The sequence below is a fragment of the Dipodomys merriami genome, unplaced genomic scaffold (assembly GCF_024711535.1).
Source record: "Dipodomys merriami isolate MVZ:Mamm:240054 unplaced genomic scaffold, mDipMer1.0.p SCAF_662, whole genome shotgun sequence".
NCBI lineage: Eukaryota > Metazoa > Chordata > Mammalia > Rodentia > Heteromyidae > Dipodomys > Dipodomys merriami.
Window position 1 is genome coordinate 487,163 of NW_027206249.1, and position 22,107 is coordinate 509,269.

General features: G+C 39.0%; 1 non-coding gene across 1 annotated transcript; it reads right to left on the reverse strand.

Moving 5' to 3' along the window:
* Positions 1–20,646: 20,646 nt before the first annotated feature.
* On the reverse strand, positions 20,647–20,750 carry LOC138815720 (U6 spliceosomal RNA). The gene has a single exon (XR_011368431.1). It is a non-coding gene; the product is annotated as a U6 spliceosomal RNA (small nuclear RNA).
* Positions 20,751–22,107: the final 1,357 nt, after the last annotated feature.

The window sequence follows — 22,107 nt, forward strand, 5'->3', positions numbered from 1 at the left end:
TTGTGTGTGTGTGGGGTGTAGTAATGAGATTTGACTTCGAGCCTCGAATTCTTTCTTGGTGTTTTCACTCATGCCTGATGCTGTACCATGTGAGCCAATGTTCCACTATGCCTTTGACTGATCAATGGAACATCAGTGTCTCATGGATCTGGTTACCCCAGCAAGCTGTGAGCCATGATCCTCCAATCTCAGCCTCCTGGGCATTTAGGAATAGGGATGAGCCACTGGCATCCAGATCTATTGCCAAGTGGTTTTTGGTTTGTTTTGTATTGTTGTTGTTGTTTGTGTTCATCCAAAATCTGTAAGGAAAACAAATCATTTATCATCAGGACTATTCACATAAAATGTGCAGTGTTGAAGGATTAATTATGTTTGTCATCCTGTATGAGTTTTATCTGTTTGCAACTACAGTATGTAATTTGAATTTTTGAATTCTTTTGTTGGAAACAGTTGAGTCACATATAAAATTTGATTCCTCTTGACTTAGTTTTATAATGTGTTTTTTCAGAACAGAATGTATTAAGGTTTAATTTTTCATTTCTGAAACAAGACTTTTATGTTCATTCAATGTCTTGTAAATCATAAGTTCATCGTTTCTTGGCATCATGTGAGTGCTGGGTAGTTTCCTGTAATCTCTCCAAGTGTTTTAGGCACAGTGTCAGACACTTTTCTGAACACATTTGAATTTACTGCTCTGACAAATATGCAAGGTTGTTCTTTGTAATTCTCCTGGTATTTTCACTGTACTTCTCTGAATTCTGCAGTGATAAGTCATGTGACAGTTATGTTGATTTTCTCCCATGTTACATTCGTGATTGCATCTTGGGAACTACTAATATGCACTATTGTACTTCATTCCATTCAGGCTTTGGCCTGTACCCCTCTCACAGCAGAGAGCCAGAGATTTGGAATATTTTCTTCACTGTTTATCTTGGACATCTGTCTTTACTTTCTAGCAATACATTAATTGAATTCACTCTCTAAAGTCTAATAATGCCTTGAAAATGATTACTGCATTTTCATGGCTTTTTTTTTCTTATTTGGCTTCAGGGAAGAACTTAGGTCAGCAACCGTAACTTAGGTTAAAGGAGATTGCAATCATGGCTCAATAAATGTTATTCATTAGATAATGATTACTTCATGGTCTGACTGCCTGCTTCCTTTTCATTTTTATTTTTCAACATAGCCTTTTCTTCTGGAAAATATTTCTGTGACAATTGAATATCAATTCCTACTGTAAGCAGTAATTAATTTTATTCCAACATCAGTTCACAGTACCCTGTGAGTTTCTTCAGGGTATTTTTTTAGGGTACTTCACATTCTTGGCTATCTTTTAAACATCAAGCATCCAATGATAAAGGCATATTGCTTAAATCATCATTTTGATCACTGAAAAGGAAACCATACTGCAATTTCAGTATATGGCAAACAATTTTCTGGTTTTAAGTTATTTTAGATTAAAATTGATGCTGCAAGAATGAACATTCTGTGTATAATTTTATTATATTTTCCTATTTATTTTGTTTTAGTATAGGTTCCAATATAGAAGTATAAAGTTAAAGCATTACTATTATTAGTTTAGATTAATATTTCCAAAAAGTTCAAGAAAATTTTCTATTTATTCACAATTTTCAGTCAATAGAGTGTCCATTATGACCCACGGAGAGAGTTTCAAATTTTTGTGTTTCTTAAAGGTGTTGCTAGGTAATCAAATCCAGTGCTTCATGTGTCAGTCTACTGTGTGCCTATGAGCCTGACGTGGCCTGTGGTTTTATTCTCACTCAATTAATACAAAGAAAAAGTTCAGTAGGAAGGAATTATTACTTGGTTAGTTTATCTAATATCTCTCTCATACATATAGAAATAGAATTAATTATACACTGACTGAAAATGGTATTCTTGTATTACATTTATTAGTAGTAGCTGTTTTTTATAGCCTCTCCCTTCACCCTCGAAGTCCTGCCTCTATCCTACCTCCTCTCACAAGCTCAACTTGACCCACTTCCAGTCAGCCTCCTCCTTCGAAACCCTGTCCTGCTCCACCTGAAATCCCACCTTCAAATAACCTACACTCTAGTAGCCCTGCTATAAACTTTCAAAGCCCTGCATGCAAACAGCCTCCTTCCTCAAATCCTTGCACTGCTACTTGGAAATCCCTCTTCCACTCCATCTCCTCCCTTCTCTGCCACACCAGAAACCTATCTCCTCCCTCAATGCCCAACTTGCTCCACCCAGAACCTCACCTCCATTCAGCTCTTCCCTTGAATGCCCACTCTTATTCTCTGGCTGCCCTGCCACTAACCCTCCAACCCCACCCTTCCCTCAAACCAGTCTTCTCCCTCAAACTCCCTAAAGGCTCCAGGGGAACATCCCCTCTTTCTTCTCCCCCCCCCCATAACTAGCTACTCCTACAACCCAGCCAATCCTCTCAAAACCCTTCCCTGAACTAAACTCCTCCCATGAAGCCCTGTCCTGCTACATCAAAATCCATCCACCACCCTATACTTGCCCTTGAAGCCCTGCCTTGTTTCACTAGAAGCTACTCATACAGCCCACCTCCTCCCTGGAAAGCCTGCTGTGCTCCACAATATACTTTCCCACCTCCCCATCCACTCACTCCACGTCCTGCCTTTCTCCCCCATTAACCCAACCCTCAGCTGGGCTCCTCATCCAACAACTAGTTGGGCTCCTCTGGAGAATCCACACTCCGTTCCATAAGATACCCTGCATATAATTATCCTAAACCATTGTAGCCCTACCACCTTCTGAAAGCCCCACCTTAAACTAGCCTCTAGGCTCCAAGTACTGTCCTTCTCCACCAGAAAACCCCATCATCCTTGCTCATTCTGGAAGCCCACATTGCTCCACTGGAAACCATTCCACCAGTTGGCCTCCTTCTTGAAGCCTACCAGGCTCAACTGGAAACCCATGTCCTTCCCTATTCCCTTCTTTGAAGGTTTGCCTTGCCCTACTGGAAACCCTGCCCACAGTAGGCTCCTTAAATATCCTGCCTCATAACTGAAATCCCCAATCAAACTTACTCCACCTCTCCAAGTCCTGGCTGGATTCACCAAAAACCCCACTCTAACTAGTCTGGTCCTTTGGATCTTCACCCTGCTTTCTCAAAGCCCTATACTGACAAGGCTCATTCATTCATTGCCGCCCCCTTCTGCTCTGTCAGAAACCCTTCCACTATACCACATGCCAGAAAATACGGGGTTTTCCACCAGAAACCCTGCTCTTTACTAGCCCACTTCTTCATAACATGCCCTTCCCTCTCAAAGCCACACCCCTCAAAAGCCTCCCCATCAGCCCAGCCTTCCTCCACCAGAAACCCTGCCTTCCATCAGCCTCTTCCCTCAAATTTCCCACCCTGCTAGACGGGAAATCCCACCCTGCCTATCCCATGGAGGCCCACAGCGCTCCACCAGTAACCCTTCCTCTAAGTAACCTCTGTGAGAGCTTGAGGGGCGAGGATGTCCTGCCCCACACTGATGCCACCCTCATGTATGCCAGGACACTTGGGGTAGCAGTGTCAAAGGGTGGCTTGGGGGACAGGCCACCAGATATAGGAAGAGGGGCTTCCAAGGGGATGGAAAGAATGAGATGCCATAACAGACACGTGACAAGAGACATGGCTCCTGGAGCAGAGCAGTGCCCGGCTCTCCTAAGGCTTGAGAAGAGCCCGGGATTGCCTGAGGAAACTGGATCAAGGAGAGGTCTGGGAAATCCCAGGCTGCCAGAGAATGCCAGAAAAGGTCCAGGCAGGCAGGGAGGCCTGGGGAAGCCCTAGGCAGCTGAGAGAACTGGGCAGAGCTGAGAGGCTTGAGAGGAGCAGAGGCTTGAACAGAGGCCAGAAAGGCCTGCAGAGACCTCAGAGGCCTGTGAAGAGTGGAGAGGAGTTCAGCGAGCCCAGCGGCTTGTGAAGAGGTGGAGAGGCCTGTGACAAGGCAGGAGGCCTGAAAAGAGGTCAGTGGAGAGTGGAGAGGTGAGGCTTGCAAGAAAGAGGAAAAAGGAAAACAACTTACCCCCTGGAGTTTGCAGTTGCTCCTAATTTTAATAACCTAGGACAGGGTTGCAGACATATTAGTAAAGCACCGTTGACACCTTTAGCTGTGCTTATGTGGATGTTCTCGCTCACAGGTCATTACACCTCCTCACTTGCAGCCTTCTTCTCTTAGCCAGGCCTTGCAAACAACATCTTCCCTTTAACCCTGCCGTTTTGCACTGGACACTGGGATACCTGTCAGCCTCCTTCCTAAAGCCCTGTCCTGCTCCACCAGAAACTCAACCCCTAACAAATCCATTACTTCCTACCCCCCGCCCAAATGTCTCAAAGCCCTACCCAGCCTGGCCTCCACTCTCAAAGCCCTACCCTGCTCCACCACAGAGGCTGTGGCAGTGCAAACTCCTTCCTATGAACCGAGAGGGCTTCATTGGAAACCCCACACCACCTCATCCACAAAAGTCTTACCTAGTACCTGTTTTATTCCAAATGTGATTTTAAATTGGTATACAATTCATACTACTCAACACGATAAAATAGTTTTACAAAAAGAAAACATCCAAGTGTGATAGTTATTAGATGCCATAGTCTAGTTTGGGGTTATAGTACCAGACAGATACATATTGTGTGAAGGTGTTATCTTATACTGTAAAGCATTCTTTGCAAGTATCAGTAATGTTTCATAAGTGTTCATTTTATTTCTAAAAAAATTTATGCACATTTGTGCCCATTAACTTTAAGAATATTAGCTATTTTGGTTGAGGAAAGAGTATTAGTGTGCAAAAGTATAATTTTAGAGTTCCTTTCCATACATGTACTGGAGTTTTAATAACAGAAGTTCTCTAAGTACCAGAATTAACTTTCCGTTTCCTTCTTCCACTAAGGTGCCCTTTGGAAAAAAATGAATTGTGATTATACAGGTAAAATTTAGAAATAGAAAAGTATAATTATATAATTACATAATTATATAATTATTACATAAGACAAAAATATAAGAAATGCCCTGTGTATTTCTGAAACAGACAAACAAAAAAGACAATAATGAAGCAGAAGGGAATCAGGAACTTTGTATGTGTGATATATAACTGGAGACTTTAAGAAATACAACGAATCAGGTAAAAATATCTTTGATCAAAATGTCATGTTGTTCAGTCTATTTCATTGTAAATATTACTTTTGTTAACCTCTGACTGAATGTTTGTTTCAGCAGTGATATGCCCAGGGAACTATGTGGTTAGGCAATTTCATCATTGTAAGATCATTAGGTTCATGGACTTTACCATACCTGAAATAACACTAGATATGCAATCCTGTTGGTCCAACACTGTAAGCCAGGCCTGGGTTTTACCAAAGCTCTGTATATGTATGCTATTGTTTTATTTAGGCTTTATTTTTGTTTATTTGGATGTCTTCTGGTCCAGGAGGAGGCAGCAGTAACAGTTCGTGGATGGTGAACACATGCATGTATCCATGGCTGAAATCTGCTCTTGTTTTATCTAGGCTTCCCCTAGAAATAAATGATGACAATTATATCTATCATGGTATAGTGTCACTATTAACATCTAACACATGTTGACTATATGTTTTCTATATTTCTTTTTACCATTCTCTTTCTCTTTCTCCCTTTTTCCTTCCTTCCTTCCTTCCTTCCTTCCTATCCTCCCACCCTCCTTCCTTCTCACCTTCCTTTCACTTTCTTTTAATTTTAATTTAATTTTAATTTAGATATTTTGTTTGCGAGACAGGTATTCTACAAATAAAGACACATCAACAATCTTTTTATTTACTGATTTTGCCAATACATTATCAATTTTGTTGATGGTCAAACAGAAGCTAGGCTAAGCTCATTCTTACTTTGGTCTGCCAAGTAGCTGGGATCATGAATGCATTCCAACCTGCCTGGCTTTACAGTGATATGGAAATCTTAATACCTCCCTTCCCAGACTGATTCTGAACTATGATACTCTCAAATTCTACCTCTTCAGTTAATTATGTGAACTCCAATAGCCTGCTCTCAGTATAGGTGATCCAAATGAATGATTAAAGGCAATAATAGTCTCTTTTTGCCAGTCTTGGGGCTTGAACTCTGGGTCTAGTCAGTGTTCCTAGGCTTTTTTGGCTTGACACTTGAGCCACTGTGACACTTCAGGTTTTTTCTGTGATTAATTTTGGAGATAAGAGTCACACAGACTTTCCTTCCCAGGCTGGCTTTTAACCATGATCTTGGGATCTCTGTCCCCCAAGTAACTAGGATTACAGGTGGAAGCCACAGTTGCATACCTGAAATTTGAGTTTAATCACTGTTTTTTTATGTTAAAATATAGGGTAAGATTGAAAATATAATTACAATAGTCAGATTTTTTTTATAAACTTTTTTTTGGGGGGTCCAGTCGTGGGGCATGAACTCTGGGACTGGACGCTGTCCCTCAGCTCTTCAGCTCAAGACTAGTGCTCTACCACTTGGGCCACAGCACCACTTCCGGCTTTTTTTTTCTTCTGCTTATGTGGTGCTGAGGAATGGAACCCAGAGCCTCATGCATGCAAGGCAAGCGCTCTAGCACTGAGCCATCTTCCCAGCCAACAATAGTCAGATATTTTAAAAAGTAATTTTGTTTCACATTAGAAACTCATCTTTACCAGAATTAAGGGATTACTTTTCTGTTTGTCGTCTTGTATGTCATTTGGGAAATTAAACTTCATGTCTTCCAAGTGGGATAAATGGCCTTATGTGCCGGCTCATATCTATGATCACTGTCAGAAATCAGAGATCAAGAGTATCACACTTTGAACATAGCCTAGACAAAACTTTACAAGTCCCAATCTGCACAAATAAGTGAAGCATGGTGACTCATGCCATTAATCTCAGCAACACAAGAGGCATAGGTAAAGGTAACATGGTCTGTGCATTTTCCACACAACAAAGAGATTGAAAGAATTTAAAAGCAAAAAAGGCAAGAAGTACAAAAAGACTATAGTTATAAACAATAAATATATGTAAAATTAAATGCATATTTACAATAATTAATTTTAGTTGCAAATTTGATTTTATAACTATTTCTCCACATTGGTTTTTTTTTAGTCGGGGGCCTGAACTCTTGGCCTAGGTGCTGTCCCTCAGCTCTCCAACTCACGGCTAGTGCTCTACCACCTGAACCACAGTGGTACTTTATCTTTTTTCTGCTTATGTGGTGCTGAGGAATTGAACCCAGGGCCTCATGCATGCAAGGCAAGCACTCTACCACTGAGCCACCTTTTCAGCCCCTATTTCTTCACCTCTTCATTAATTTGCCTTTCTGGTCTTGATCTCACTGTCACCTATGATTACTTGATTCCTAGTGTTTATTTTGTTGGACTATAAGTTAGTTTTTCTAATAAATTATATCATTTAATTTCTAATATGAATCTATCATATTTCAGTCCTTACACTTATATACACCAAGTGTACCCAATTGTCTATTGTATATTTAGAGATTAATTCTATCTTCCTCAGGTGAGACAAAACATACATTCTTAGTTTCTCTTGACTTAATCGAGTTTTTACCAGGTCCTACCATTTCCTTAAAATGATGCAGTATCATCCTTTCTAATGGATGAGAAAAATTCGATTGTGTATATATACCACCTTATCCTGGTTTATTTTTCAATTGAGTGAAAATGTCTAAATGTCATTTTTTTTTGTATTTAGTGTGCTCTATCTCTCAATGTAGCATTTAAGTTTGCATAACTTTTGTCCTTTTGTGTTTCGATGTGTTTTATGCTTTGGTTTTGATTTTTATTCTTCATGCCATTTCTGGAATTTGCATGAAAGGACTTGCACTCTCCTTTGACATTTTACACTCAAAACTGGCATCCTATTACTTGAGCCACAATTCCATTTCTGGATTGTTGCTGGTTAATTGGAGATGAGAGTTTTATGAACTTTCTGTCCAGACTCGCTTCACACATGAATTCTCAGATATCCACATTCGAAATATCTAGGACTATACACAAGTGTCAGCCTCACCAGGGAGATTCTCTGTGTTTTATGTTATTCCTGTCAGTATGATAACAACTTGTTATCTTACTCATACTAGGTAAATGAAAGCAACCTGTTATCATTTACCTAATATTGTGTATGCAATCTATTCTGCAACAAAAGGTGCCTTTATTCACTCCTTGGCCTGATGGCTTACATCTTTAAATATGTCAATATATAAATCATTAGTTCAGTATGATACACGAATCTACTCTAGAGGGAAGGAATAAACATTTGCTTGTATTTAGATGACCGTTTCTAATATATATACATATATATTGTTTTACAGTATATATTTCAAATATATTTAATTATCTTATAGATGTAGTATAACATTACTTATTATATAATTGTGTATATTATATGATTAGTATATGTAATATATAATGTATTTATAATATAAATTTATACTATATTATATAATATATAAAACACATAATAAAATATAATAAATATAATATAACCTAGTGTAATATATAATGAAAATAAATGATTATCAATTAAATAGATAATAATAAATATGTTTATAGAATTGTCACATTTATATACTTATATATACAATATTATTTAGATGACAGTTCATAATACTTTATTTCTCTATAAATTTAATTAATTAATTTTTGCTAGCTTTGGGGTTTGAACCTGGGGTACAGCTGCTTTCCTCAACTTATTTTCTGAAAGCAAGCACTCTACAAATTGATCCATATCTCCACTTCTAGCTGTCTGGTGAAGAGTCTCACAGAATTCCCTGTCAATATGTTCAGATCTCAATGTCCTGAGCAGCTGGAATTAAAGGATTGAGACACTATTCGCCCCCCTCTATTATAGTTGAATGGACAAATGAATTAAGAGAGTTGTAATTTTATCAAATTTTTATATTTTCAGTAGCACTAAATCACACTGTTTTTTTTTCTAATTTTTTATTACTATGAAAATACCCTACAGAAGATTTACAATTACATGGGCAAGACAATGAGTACATTTCTTATCAATCATTGTTGCTTCCTCCTTTGTTACCCCTTCCTATACCTTCACATATCCCCCCTCCTTACCCCCTCCCCCTGCCCACTCTTATCTCCCCCTCCACTTCCACCCACAACCCCTCTCCCACGCCAAAGTTGTAAAGTTTGTTTTTCGACATAACGACTTGTACATCTCATTGTTGCAATGGGTCCACCTGTATCCTTATTTAAACCATTTGTTTTTTCCCTTCCCCTCCACGAATAATACCAACATCAAATACAGTGAAAGCAGGGGTTATATGCTGGGAGAGGGACATACAAAGCAATATAAATATGTTAGAAACAATTGTATGAAAAAAACATTTGAATACTTATCTTGGGGTTCATTTCACCTAACATCAACATATCTGACCTTTTCTGCTTCTCTCAGACATATACTAGTTATTGCAAATAAGGGAAACCATGGGGCCTATGTTTCTTTGGGCCTGGCTTACTTCACTTAATATAATTTTTTCCAAGTCTTTCCATTTCCTAACAAATCCCACTTTTGGGCATTTACCCAAATGATCACAAACAAGACCACACAAAACTACCAGCACAACTATGTTTATTGTAGCATTATTTACCATAGCTAAGATATGGAACCAACCCAGCTGTCCCTCAGTAGTTGATTATCTCAAGAAAATGTGGTATATATACACAATGGAATTCTATGCCTCCATCAGAAAGAATGACACTACCACATTTGTTAGGAAATGGAAAGATTTTTTTTTTTTTGTCAGTCGTGGGGCTTGAAACTGGGCCTGGGCACTGCCTTTCAGCTCTTCAGCTCATGGCAAGAGCTCTACTATTTGAGCCACAGCGCCACTTCTGGCTTTTTTTCTTTTTGCTTATGTGGTGCTGAGGAATCGAACCCAGGGCCTCATGCATGCAAAGCAAGAGCTCTACCACTGAGCCACCTTCATAGCCCTATGGTTGTTCTTCTTATGGGCAGTGCTTGGATCAATTCTAGTGCTTAATGTGTCAAAGTCTATTCTGTGCCTTCCAAGCCTGACATGACCAGTGGTGTTATACATATTGATCAGAAATGAAAGGAATTAATTTAATCTAATTCCTCATATATACAGAAATACAATTATTTTAAACACATGCTGAAAGAGAACTTTTTTGTATTATTGGTAAATGTTTTATTCCAAATTTTATATTGTTTATAGATTTCAACTAATTGTTAAGACAAATAGTGTTAGACAAAGGACATTCAAAAGTATGGTAGCAGTGGGGCATTGGAGGATTACGCCTGTAATCTTAGTTACTTAGAAGGCTGAGATCTGAGGATCACAGTTCAAAGTATGCCCAGGCAAGGAAAGTCCATGAAACTCTTATCTCCAATTGACCAAAGAAAACAAAAAATGGTGCTGTGGATCAATTAATAGAGCCTTTGCCTTTAGCTGAAGAGCTCAGGGACAGTCCCCAGGCCCAGAGTTCAAGCCCCATGACTGACAAAAAAAAGTATGGTAGCAGATACTAGATTCCTTAGCCTAGTTTTGGGTTATGCTACTGGCAGATACATGTTGTATGACATTGGGTGAAGGTGGTGCCTTACACTGCAAATAATTCTTGGAAATATCTGCTTGGTAAGATTATATTTTTAGACCATTTATGTGCATTTTTGCACATTAGCTTTAAAATGTTAATTATTTTAAATTCTTTGATTTACTTGAGGGAAAAGCATGAGTGTGTAGAAAGGTGACTTTCAAGACATCTTTATTTTTTAATTTATTTTTTATTGTGAAAATACTGTACAGAGGGGATACAATTACATGGGCAAGATAATGAGTACATTTCTTATCAAGCATTGTAGCCTCCTCCTTTGTTCCCCTTCCCATCCCTTCCCAGTCTCCCCCGGCCCCTCACCCAATCCTCCCCCCCCCCCACCAAAGTTGTAAAGTTCGTTTTCGACATGACAACTTGTACTTCTCATTGTTGCAACGGGTCCACCTGTATCCTTATTTAAATGACTTGTTTTTCCCCTTCCCCTCCACAAATTATACCGACATCAAATACAGTGAAAGCAGGGGTTATACTGTGGGGGAGGGACATACAAAGCAACAAAGAAATAATCTTATCAATGCATTAGAAACAAATCAGAAAGAATGACATGGCCCCATTTGTTAGGAATGGAAATACTTGGAAAAAATTATATTAAGTGAAGTAAGCCAAGCCCAAGCAAACATAGGTCCTATGGTTTCCCTTATTTGCAATATCTAGTATATGTATGAGTCAAGCAGAAAAGGTCAGATAAGGTGATGTTAGGAAAATGAACCCTAAGATAAGTATTTAAATGTTTTTTTTCTTTCATGCATTTGTTTCTAACGCATTTATAAGATATCTTTCTAATGAATGGTTTCAGAATTCCATTTCCATAAGGCTTATTGAAGTGGCTAGTAACATAAGCTCCCAAAGTAACAGAATGATCCTTCCTTTTCTCCTTCCAATAAAGTATCATTGGAAAAGAGGGATGTGAGATGTACAGATATAAGTCTAGAGCAGAAAATATACTTGAAATTATAAAAAAAATATTTTGTTGACATATGAAGAGCCAGATTAGACAATGTCTTTTTCATTTTCTATTGAAAGGAATTTTACACAAGTATGTTTAATGGAAGACATTTTGAAGAATAGAAGACAAGAAATACTCAGTGCTCAATATAAAAAAAAGCTGAAAGGAATCAGCAACCATATAAGTGTGATATAGTGTTGGATACTTTAAGAAATGCATTGAAGCTGGGCGCCGGTGGATCACGTCTGTAATCTAGCTACTCATGAGGTTGAGATCTGAGGATCACAGTTCAAAACCAGCTTGGGCAAGAAAAGTCCGTGAGACTCTTATCTCCAATATACCATTAGAATACCGGAAGTGGAGCTGTGGCTCAAATGGTAGAGCACTCGCCTTGAGCTGAAGATTGCAGGGACAGTGCCTAAGCCCAGAGTTCAAGCCCCACGACTGACAAAAAAAAAAAAGAGAAATGCATTGCTTCAGGTAAAAAGTTATGTGGGAAAGGCATCTGTTTACTGAATTTATTCATTGGAAAGGTTATTTTCACTTGTGAATCTATATGTATATATGTTCCAGCAGGATCTGCCCAGTGAACTGTATGGTTAGGCAATTTCATCATGACAAATTCATCAGAAGGATGGACTTCCACAAACCTTAACACCCCTGCAATATGGTTCACTGTACATGCAAATTTAAGTGGCCACCATTGTATGTCACACCTGTGTTTTACCAAAGCTTTGTATATAGTCTGTTATTTTTCATGTAAGCTTGACACAAAATATGTCTTCCCCTAGAAATAAATGATGGCATTTATAGCTAAAATAGTTAAGTATAAATCTTCACGTTTAACACATGGCTTAATATGGGCTTTCCTTTCCTTTCCTTATTTTATCTTCAGGATATTGATTTGAGTTTAGATGTTGTGTTTGCAAGACAGGTACTCTACCATTTGAGGCATTCCACCCATCATTTCTTGTTTAAATTAGTTTGCTCACAGATTAGCAATTTTTGCACCCAGCTGTACAGAGGCTATACTCCTACTTACCTATGTCTGCCATGTAGCTGGGATCATGGTTGCATTCCAAAATCCCTACCTTATAGTGTGAAATGGGTGATAATTTCTTTCCTAGACTCTTTTTGAACTGAAATCCTCTCAAAGTCTATCTCTTTATTAAATGGTGTGAGCTGCAGTGGCCTGCCTGCCCCTATTATATATGACTGAAATGAAATGATTGAAGGCAATTTGAGCTTAGACACTGGCATAATATATGTGATTTGATATTAAAATATAGGGTAAGTTTGAAAGTAAAATTATAGTAGTCAGATATTCTGCTAAGTAATTTTGTTTCACATTAGAAACACATCTCTATTTAAACATCTTGGTTTTTCTTCCCCTTACCCTCCCCAAATTATACCAACATCAAATACAGTGAAAACAGGGGTTATGCTATGGGGGAGGGATCCATTGCAACAATGAGATGTACAAGATGTTATGTTGAAAAATGAACTTTACAATTTAGGTTGGGGTGTGGCTGGGAAAGTGGCTCAGTGGTAGAGTGCTTGCCTTGCATGTACGAGGCCCTGGGTTCGATTCCTCAGCACCACATAAGCAAAAAGAAAAAAGCTGGAAGTGGCACTGTGGCTCAAGTGTTAGTTTGCTAGCCTTGAGCTGAAGAGCTGAGGGACAGTCCAGATTGCAGGCCCAGATTGCAGGCCCCACGACTGACAAAAACAAAACACAACAAAACTCATGCAATGTACCTTGATCAGACTCACACCTTCTTTTCCATTCTCCCTCAACACTGCTAGTGGGAGATTTGATTGAAAACTCAGGAGAAGGGCCCAGAGACAGAAGATTCATTACAAGAAAGAGATGAACAATTGGGTGGGCTTCTTGGGGTGCAGAAGTTTTCTTGTGGAGCCAAAAAAAACATTTGTATGTTCCACAAAAATGCAGAGCAATAGGGAAGTTTTCCTAAAACCATTTTTCTTGGTTCACTTCTAGATTGAATGCTCTTTCATAAATTTGCCCCATACACATAGGTTTTTGTTTTTGCTTTGCCAGTGACAGCTGCTTCTATAGAGATAGCTCCTGCCCAAGTTCTGGGAACACATTATTTGGACATTTCCTGTTTGTCTGTTTCTTTGTAGTGTGAGCTGTTGATGCTCAGTGAGCACCAGGGGAAGTTGGCTCTGTGGTCTTTTCTCTGTTCTGGTCTGTGCAAGGTAGCCTGCTCTCCCGGTGCCATTTGCAACTGAAGAGCACAGACTCTGGAGCCAAAGATCTTGCTGTGTACCTTATAGAAAAAATGTGAGTATCAATACACAATCCTGAAAACAGATAGTTATAACTCACGCATCAAGTATGTATATGGCTTATTTCAGTTCCGATCTATAGTTATTTCCGCTTTTGTTTTTGTTATTTGGAAGTTTTTGTTTTGTTGAGACAATATTTCACTATGTACCTGAGGTGTGCCCTGAACTCGTGACTCTCTTGCCTCAGCCTCTCAAGTGCTGAAGTTACAAGCCTGTGTCACCACCTTGTTCAGATTATTTTTGTTTTTTTTTGACCCATTTCTGGGTCTAGAACCTAGGGCCTGAGTGCTATGGCTGAGCTTTATTGCCTAAGGCTATTGCTCTACTTGAGCCACAGCACCCCTTCCTGCCCTTTTCCTGGTTAATTGGAGATAGAGTCAAGTTGCCATAGAACTCAGCCTCCTGAGTAGATAGGATTGCATGCATGAGCCACCATGCCTAGCCTTTTTTTCTTTTCTTGGGGCAGTGGGGGGGAAGGTGCTAGTGCTTGAACTTAGGGCCTAGGCACTTTCCCTTAGCTTTTTTGCTCAAGATGAGCACTCTGATGGAATTCTATGCCTCCATCAGAAAGAATGACATTTCCCCATTTGTTAGGAAATGGAAAGGTTTGGAAAAAATTATATTAAGTGAAGTAAGCCAGGCCCAAAGAAACATAGGTCCCATGGTTTCCCTTATTTGCAATATCTAGTATAGGTATGAGTCAAGCGGAAAAGGTCAGATAATGTGATGTTAGGAAAATGAACCCTTAAATATGTATTTTAATGTCTTCGTTTCTTTCATTCATGTGTTTCTAATGCATTTATAAGATTATTTCTTTGTTGCTTTGTATGTCCCTCCCCCACAGTGTAACCCCCGCTTTCACTATATTTGATGTCAGTATAACATGTGGAGGAGATGGGGACAAACAAGTCGTTTAAGGATTCGGGTGGACCTGTTGCAACAATGAGAAGTACAAAATGTCATGTCAAAACCAGCTTTACAATGTCGGTGTGGGTGGGGGGAGGGGGGTATGATTGGGTGGGGGGAAGGGGGGTGGCTGGGAAGGGAGGTGAAGGGTAAACAAAGGAGGAGGCTGCAATGCTTGGTAAGAAATGTATGCATTATCCTGCCCATGTAATTGTAACCCCTCTGTACAGTATGTTCTCAAATAAAATAAAATAAAATTTTAAATTAAAAAAAAAAAGATGAGCACTCTGCCACTTGAGCCATAGTTCTACTTCTGGCCTTTTGCTTCTTAGCTACAGATAGAGTCTTCATGGACTTTCCTTCCTGGGCTGGCTTCAAACTTTGATCCTCAGATCTCAGCCTGCTGAGTAGCTAGGATTACAGTTATGAGCCATTAGCATTAGTGTTTTTATTTAGAATTTGGTCATTCTGCTGCCTAGTCATTCTCTTTGCAATCATACAGTACTCGTAAGTGATATTATTGCATGTCAGGGGAGTCTGCCATCTCTGTTAATCATCACCCTCAAAAGAAAGTCTGGAGCTTTTAAAATCTATAACTTTTATAAATCACTGAAAATATTGATACTTGTTTCCTGTAAATCGACAGAAAATTGTATGAAATCCAACAGACGGTGAGAAATTGACTATTTACTTCTGCCAAATTTGGTCTCAGCAATTATGACAAAATGCTTGGAGTTCTGTATCAAGCCACTTAGGCCTTGGGAGATCAGAACATTAATTCATGGACCCATTGTAAACTAAAGGAAAGGGAAGGCTAAGAGCTGACTCATTTGGTCAATTTTTCATATTTTTCCCTTTTCCTTCCCCCGTTCCTTTTCTTTTCCCCTTTTCCTTTTCCCTTTCCCTCTCCCTTTCTCTTTCACTCTTTCACAGTACTGGTATTTGAATTCAGGGCTTTGCTTGCTAAGCAGGTATAACTCAGCCACACCTCCTATTTTTACTTAACTTATTTTTCAAATAGAGTATTACATTTCTGTCTGGGCCAGCTTGAACTGCAATTTTCCTATTTGTATTCCCCAAATATCTGGAACTACAACTATATAATCATATGTTCAGATTTTTATTGGTTGAAATGAGGTCTCCCAAGATGAGTTCTCTTAAACTTCTTGTCTAGGCTGACCTTAAACTGTAGTCCTCCCAAGTAGCTAGGACTACAGGCATCACCACTTCTTTTTAGATAAGTTTTCACTGTGTAGCCCATGCTGGCCTTGAACTTGCTGTCTACCCAGGCTGCCCTTGAAATTCTCAGTTCTTCCTCAGCCTTCTGAGTGCTGGGATCAAAGACATAACTTAGAGTGATATCTCCACTTCATTGAAAAGCAACAAAGACAAAAACTCACCTTAAACTTAACTATCTCTCATATCAACTACTGAAATTTTCACTGCTTTTCCCTTTCAGAAGAAATTAGACTGACATTGTTCATTAGGATGATGCTTAATGGTTTTGTGATCTGCTGTTCCCTTCTCCCTGCGTTGGTAGTCAGCTTCTATAGCCCTCCCTAGCTTTGCCCTTGGTAATAATGTAGTAAATGATGTTCTTACCATATAAAATATTAACTACTTTATGCTTTGATAGATGTAAGACAGTTTCTGGCAAGCATGAGAGTGATTTTGGAATCCCTTTTGTCACAGAATAGTGGAAAACCGTAGTAGAAAAACTGTGTAATTCAGTGTTTTCCATGGCAGCTCATCAACTGGTAAGGAGAAGTGGCTATTTGCAATAAGCAGGGAAGGGAGTGGTGGAAATACCAGCATGTGCAGTGAATACTGAGTACTTCATCTTCCTTTAGGTCATCTTTCTCCTAGACTTCTCTTCTTTGGACTTTTCACACTGTACTCTCTTGAGAAAGTTGAAGAAGCTGTTGAAGAAGCTCTGCAATGACCCTGAAGGAGGACTGAGCAAGGTAACTTGAGTTGGCCCTTAACCTGTATTGCTTCCTCTCTTCAGAGAGATATGACTCTACCAAATAAAACATACTGGACTACAGATATATGCAAATAAATTGCCTCTAGAAGCTTTATTGGTATTTTTGCCAACAAGGATAGTAAATACCACCTTGATTTGTCATTAGCATTAGAAAGGAGGCAGAAAAGCTGTATAACTTATCTAATCATTTTAGAATATATTAAGTTACATAAAATCTATGTAAATAAAGTCTGAAAGATTTGTCTAGCCAGGTTCTTGTAGCTCATACCTGTAATACTAACTACTCAGGGTTGAGATCAGAGGATTTCAATTTGAAGCCAGTGTAGGCAGGAAAGCCTATGAGACTCTTATCTCCAAATAACCAGTTGGGGGGAGGGGGGCAGATGAGGAGGGGTAGGCTCGAGATGTGGCTCAATTGGTGGAGTGCTAGTCTTGAATGAAAAAGCCCAGGGACAGCACCAAGACCCTGAGTTCAAGCTCCATGACAGGCACACACACAAAAAAATGAAGTCTAAAAGAGAAAATATACATGGAAAGACAAATAAGAAGGTTTGGTATTTAAAAGAATTATCTCCCATACTTAATTTTTATTATATAACATTTGTTCATAATCTTTTTGAGTTTCATAACTGCCTGATGGTAGTAGAAAGGGCATATACATTTAGCAGATCTTTTTTATTTTCTCATTTTGTTTTTTGGTGTAAAACTAGAACTCAAACTTAGTACCTGTTGCTTTGGCTCATTAGGTAGTGCACTACCAACCAACTAAACCATGCCTCCAACCCTGATGTTTTTGTTGGTTGTGGGGCTTAAACTGAGCCTGGGCATGGTGCCTGAGCTCTTCAGCTCAAAGCCAGTGCTCTACCATTTGAGCCACAGCATCTAATCCTAATCGGTTTCTTTGCCAGTATTGGTTCTTGAATTCTGGGCCTATTCCTTAGCTCCTTTTTCTCAAGACTAGCATTCTACCACTTGAGCTATTTCTGGCTTTTAATTGCAGATAAGACTTTCCTGACAAAGCAAACTGCAATCTTCAGATCTCAGCCTCCTGGGTAACTAGGATTAGAATCATGAGCTAAAAAGAAAACTTCCTTTATTTTTAAGAGGAAAAAAGAGTGGTCTTAGACATGCCAAGGTCCTAAGTAAAAATGTGAGCTCTTTAAACTTTTAATTCAGTGTTTTTCTCCAGTGGAATTCATACCAGTACTTATTTTTAAAAATAGTTCTGTCACTGCTAAAAGATAAAAGCATGAGTCCCTAAAGTATAACCCTAATGCACTTCTGCTGAGTGATAGATGTCTATTGACCAGCTTAGCCTGTGTAAAATTTCATCAGGGCTGTCAAAGCCTGTGATCTACAGCACTGATAGTCTATTGTGACAGTTGGTTCTGTAATAGTATCTGGAATTTTCTCCTACTCATTTGTCTGCCTAGCTGGATGTTGAGACCTGGCAGCAGGAACAGCCTGTGGTACTACATACATGGACCAAGAAATCTGCCCATAACTATGAAAATAACTGCCATGAAGTATCTGTCTTTGTTAGCCCAGGGGCAACCTATTTTGAAGTGGAATTTGATGAGAGGTGTGAAACCGAAAAGCGCTAAGACTTACATGTATTTTCTTCCAAGCAATAGTGGATCAAAAACAAGAGAAAGAATATCATAGAGATTATGCCTTCACAGGTATGATTATCTGGAATTTACAGATTCTAGAGTTAGGAAGACACACTGACACAAAACTTGGTACTTATAAGTGGCCTAAGGTAAGTCATATTCCCAAATCAAGGTAAATAAGTACTTCTGTAGCAATTCTTGTCCTTTTTCCAACTTTAGAGCTAAAGGTATGGTGTTTGGAAAAAGAAGGACTACCTAGGCTCTGGTGGCTCATGTTGATAATGTTCAAAATCCTAGCTACTCAGCAGGTTGATATCTGAGGAATAAGATTTAAAGCTAGCCTAGGTAGACAAATCTAAGAGAGCCTTATCTCAACCAGCAAAAAGCAAGAGTGGAGACATGTTTTGAATGGTAGAATGACAGCCATGACCAAAATAGCTGAAAAAGACTCAAAGCTCTAAGTACAAACCTTAATACTGGCACATTTCTAGAATGTGTTATTAGATAGTTTTGACCATACATCAGGCTCTCAAGGGATGAACACAGGTTTAGGGAGAGGGAAGTCAGCTAGGGAAAGGCATTTTAGAAAAGAAGTGCTGAGCTCAGGGCAGGACTTTGAATCAGCTTAAACAAGCAAAGAAGAAGGTAGAGACATTTCAAATGGAGGGCGGTACACCTACAGTGGGCCTGTGATGAAATGGGAAGGAACAGGTGACTAAAAAGGGGATGATAATGGGTAGATTCTGAACATGTGGTACTTGTGGTTTTAGTGGCCTTCAAGTGGTAAGACCTAGTTGCACTCTCAAGATAGACATTGTGGCTAAAGATTCGTAACCAGTAACGAACAGCAAGTCATGATTGGGGACTACCTCACATCACTCATGGGCATCTTGAGGAAATCTACAAGGAAGGTATCCAGGACAGTAGGAAGGAGTATCAGGAAGAAATTCTGGCAGAGAAAAGAGAAAGAACTTAAAGAGGGCCAGAGTTTGCAGAGCCTGGGGTTCAGTGGAGAGGCTTTGCTCTGCAGGTGGTAACTGGGGAGTGATCCAATAGAGACAGTAGAATGGGATTGAAGGAAAAGCAAAACCACAGCATGAAGGGACCATTTCAAAATGTGGTTCACATACAAAAGAATAAATATGGGGGTCTGGGAAAGTGGCTCAGTGGTAGAGTGCTTGCCTTGCATGCATGTGGCCCTGGGTTTGATTCCTCAGCACCACATAAGCAGAAAAAGCTGGAAGTGGTGCTGTGGCTCAAGTGGTAGAGCACTATCCTTGAGCTGAAGAGCTGAGGGACAGCGCCCAGGCCAGAGTTCAGGCCCCACAACCGGACCCAAAAAAACCCAAAACTGTACAGAGGTGTCACATTTCTGGGAGTAAATAATGAGTACATTTCCTAACAAGCATTGTTCCCTCCTCCCACCATCCCTTCCCTCCCACCTCCACAAATACACTCCCCTCCCCCTTCCCCTGCCTAAATTGTAAAGTTCATTTTTCAACAGAGTGTCTTGTGCATCTCATTGTTACAATGGGTTAACCTGTATCCCTATTTAACCATTTTGTATTTCCCTTCCCCTCGCCAAATTAGAGAAACGTATGCACAGGATGTTGGTTTACCAACTTCAAATACAATGAAAACAGGGGTTATAGTGTGGGGGAGGAACATATACAGAAACAAAAAAAATCACATCACACATCATAAGTACATTAGAAACAATAACAAGAAAGTAAACAAATACTTGTGTCCCTATCTTAGGGTTCATTTCCCTTAATATCATCTGATCTGCTCATATGCACATAGCTTTTGATGTATTCTGCTTATCACAGACATATATTAGTTATTGAAAATAAGGGAAACCATGGGACCTATGTTTCTTTGGACTTGTTTTACTTCACTTAATACATTTTTTTCCCAAGACTTTCCAATTCCTAACAAATTGGGCGATACCATTCTTTCTGATGGAGGCATAGAATTCCATTGTGTATATACACCCATATTTTCTTGATCCATTCATCTACTGAGGGGCATCAGGGTTGGCTCTATATCAGCTATTGTAAATAATGCTGCAGTAAACATAGTTGTGCTGGTAGTTTTAGTATGGTCTTGTTTGTGATCATTTGGGTAAATGCCCCAAAGTGGGATTGCTGGGTCATAGGAGAGCTTTATATGGAGTCTTTTGATGAGCCTCCATATTGCTTTCCAAAGTGGTTGAACAAGTTTACACTCCCACCAAGAATGCAGTAGAGTCCCTGTAGCCACATACTCTCCAGCATCTGTTGTTGCAAAAATGGAACATTTCACTAATTTGCGTGTCAGCCTTGCTCAGGGGCCATGCTAATCTCTGTATTGTTCCAATTTTAGCGTATTTGCTGCCTAATTGAGCACAGAACATTTTTTATATGTAAAGTGTAATTGATTTTCTTAAACTAGACAATTCAAAAAAAGTAAGCTCAAAAGATTTCTTGTGAAATTTTAGAACCATGTATTTCTTTTTTTTTTAGCAATACAACAAGCTGTTAGTACCATGTATTTCTTACATAAGCACACATTTAAGAAGAAAGTCAAGATTGGCATGTCAAAAACAAAATAATTCCAGATATTTGTTGTTCAAGAGATGTGTAGGAGAAGGAATTCAATTATTCTATACAAGGCACCTGTCATAATGAACACTGCAGCAAGTGTTAAGGTTTGTTAAAAGTGTTAAATGTATTTAATTTTGGGTATTTGCTTATGTATGGCAAAATTAGGACTGTTTGGCAGGTCATAAACTTTTCTATAAAGTATTTAAGGTTTATGGTAGCAGACATATGGTACTAATTATGTACATTTCAGAGTTTATAGAAACATTACCAATAAGAAGTTGCAAAGTCTTTGCGTAAAGAAGCAGAGTGAAGAGTTAAGACTTTGTTAACTACATAGTTTCTGTTAAATTTTTAGGGCTTCCTTACTTTACATGTTAGTGAGGAACAAATGATGATATAAGCCATATACAAATGATGAGATGAACCATAAAAAGTAATCTTCGTGGATAACTTTAAAGACTACTCATAGCCTATAAAACTCTTTTTAAAGGGCTGGGAAGTTGGCTCAGTGGTAAAGCGCTTGCCTTGCGTGCTTGAGGTCCTGGGTTCGATTACTCAGCACCCATAAGCAAAAAAACAATCCAGAAGTGGTGCTGTGGCTCAAGTGGTAGAGAACTAGCCTTGAGCTGAAGAGCTGAGGGGCAGTGCCCAGACTCAGAGTTCAGGCCCACGACCGGACCCAAAATAAAAACCCAAACAAAATCCTCTGTTTGAACATCATAATCTTGGCCAGTTTTAAATGCACAGGAATATGAGAAAATAGTAAAATATAATATGTAGAACACTTCAAATACTGAAAACACTGGTAATTGTTTTTTTTAATTTTATTAATCATTAATATTTAATTTTCGGTTTTCTTTATTTGTTGCATTGTTTCCCTTTTTGTAATATAATACAACTGTTTATAAGTCGTCATCAGGAGGTACTTTGAGAAGCTTACTGGGATGGCCAAAGATTTTTTATAGGTGCATGTGAGTTTACAAAGAAGAAAATTAAGAACAAAATATTTATTAAAAAAATTATCAAGTACAGTCTGAATCAGGAGGGATGAAAAATGTCCACACCCAAAATCTTAGCCCTCATCTGAAGCGGTGGTATTACAGAGTTGAGACCACAAAAGTGAGAGACTGTTTTTGTGGTTTTTTTTAAAATATTTTATT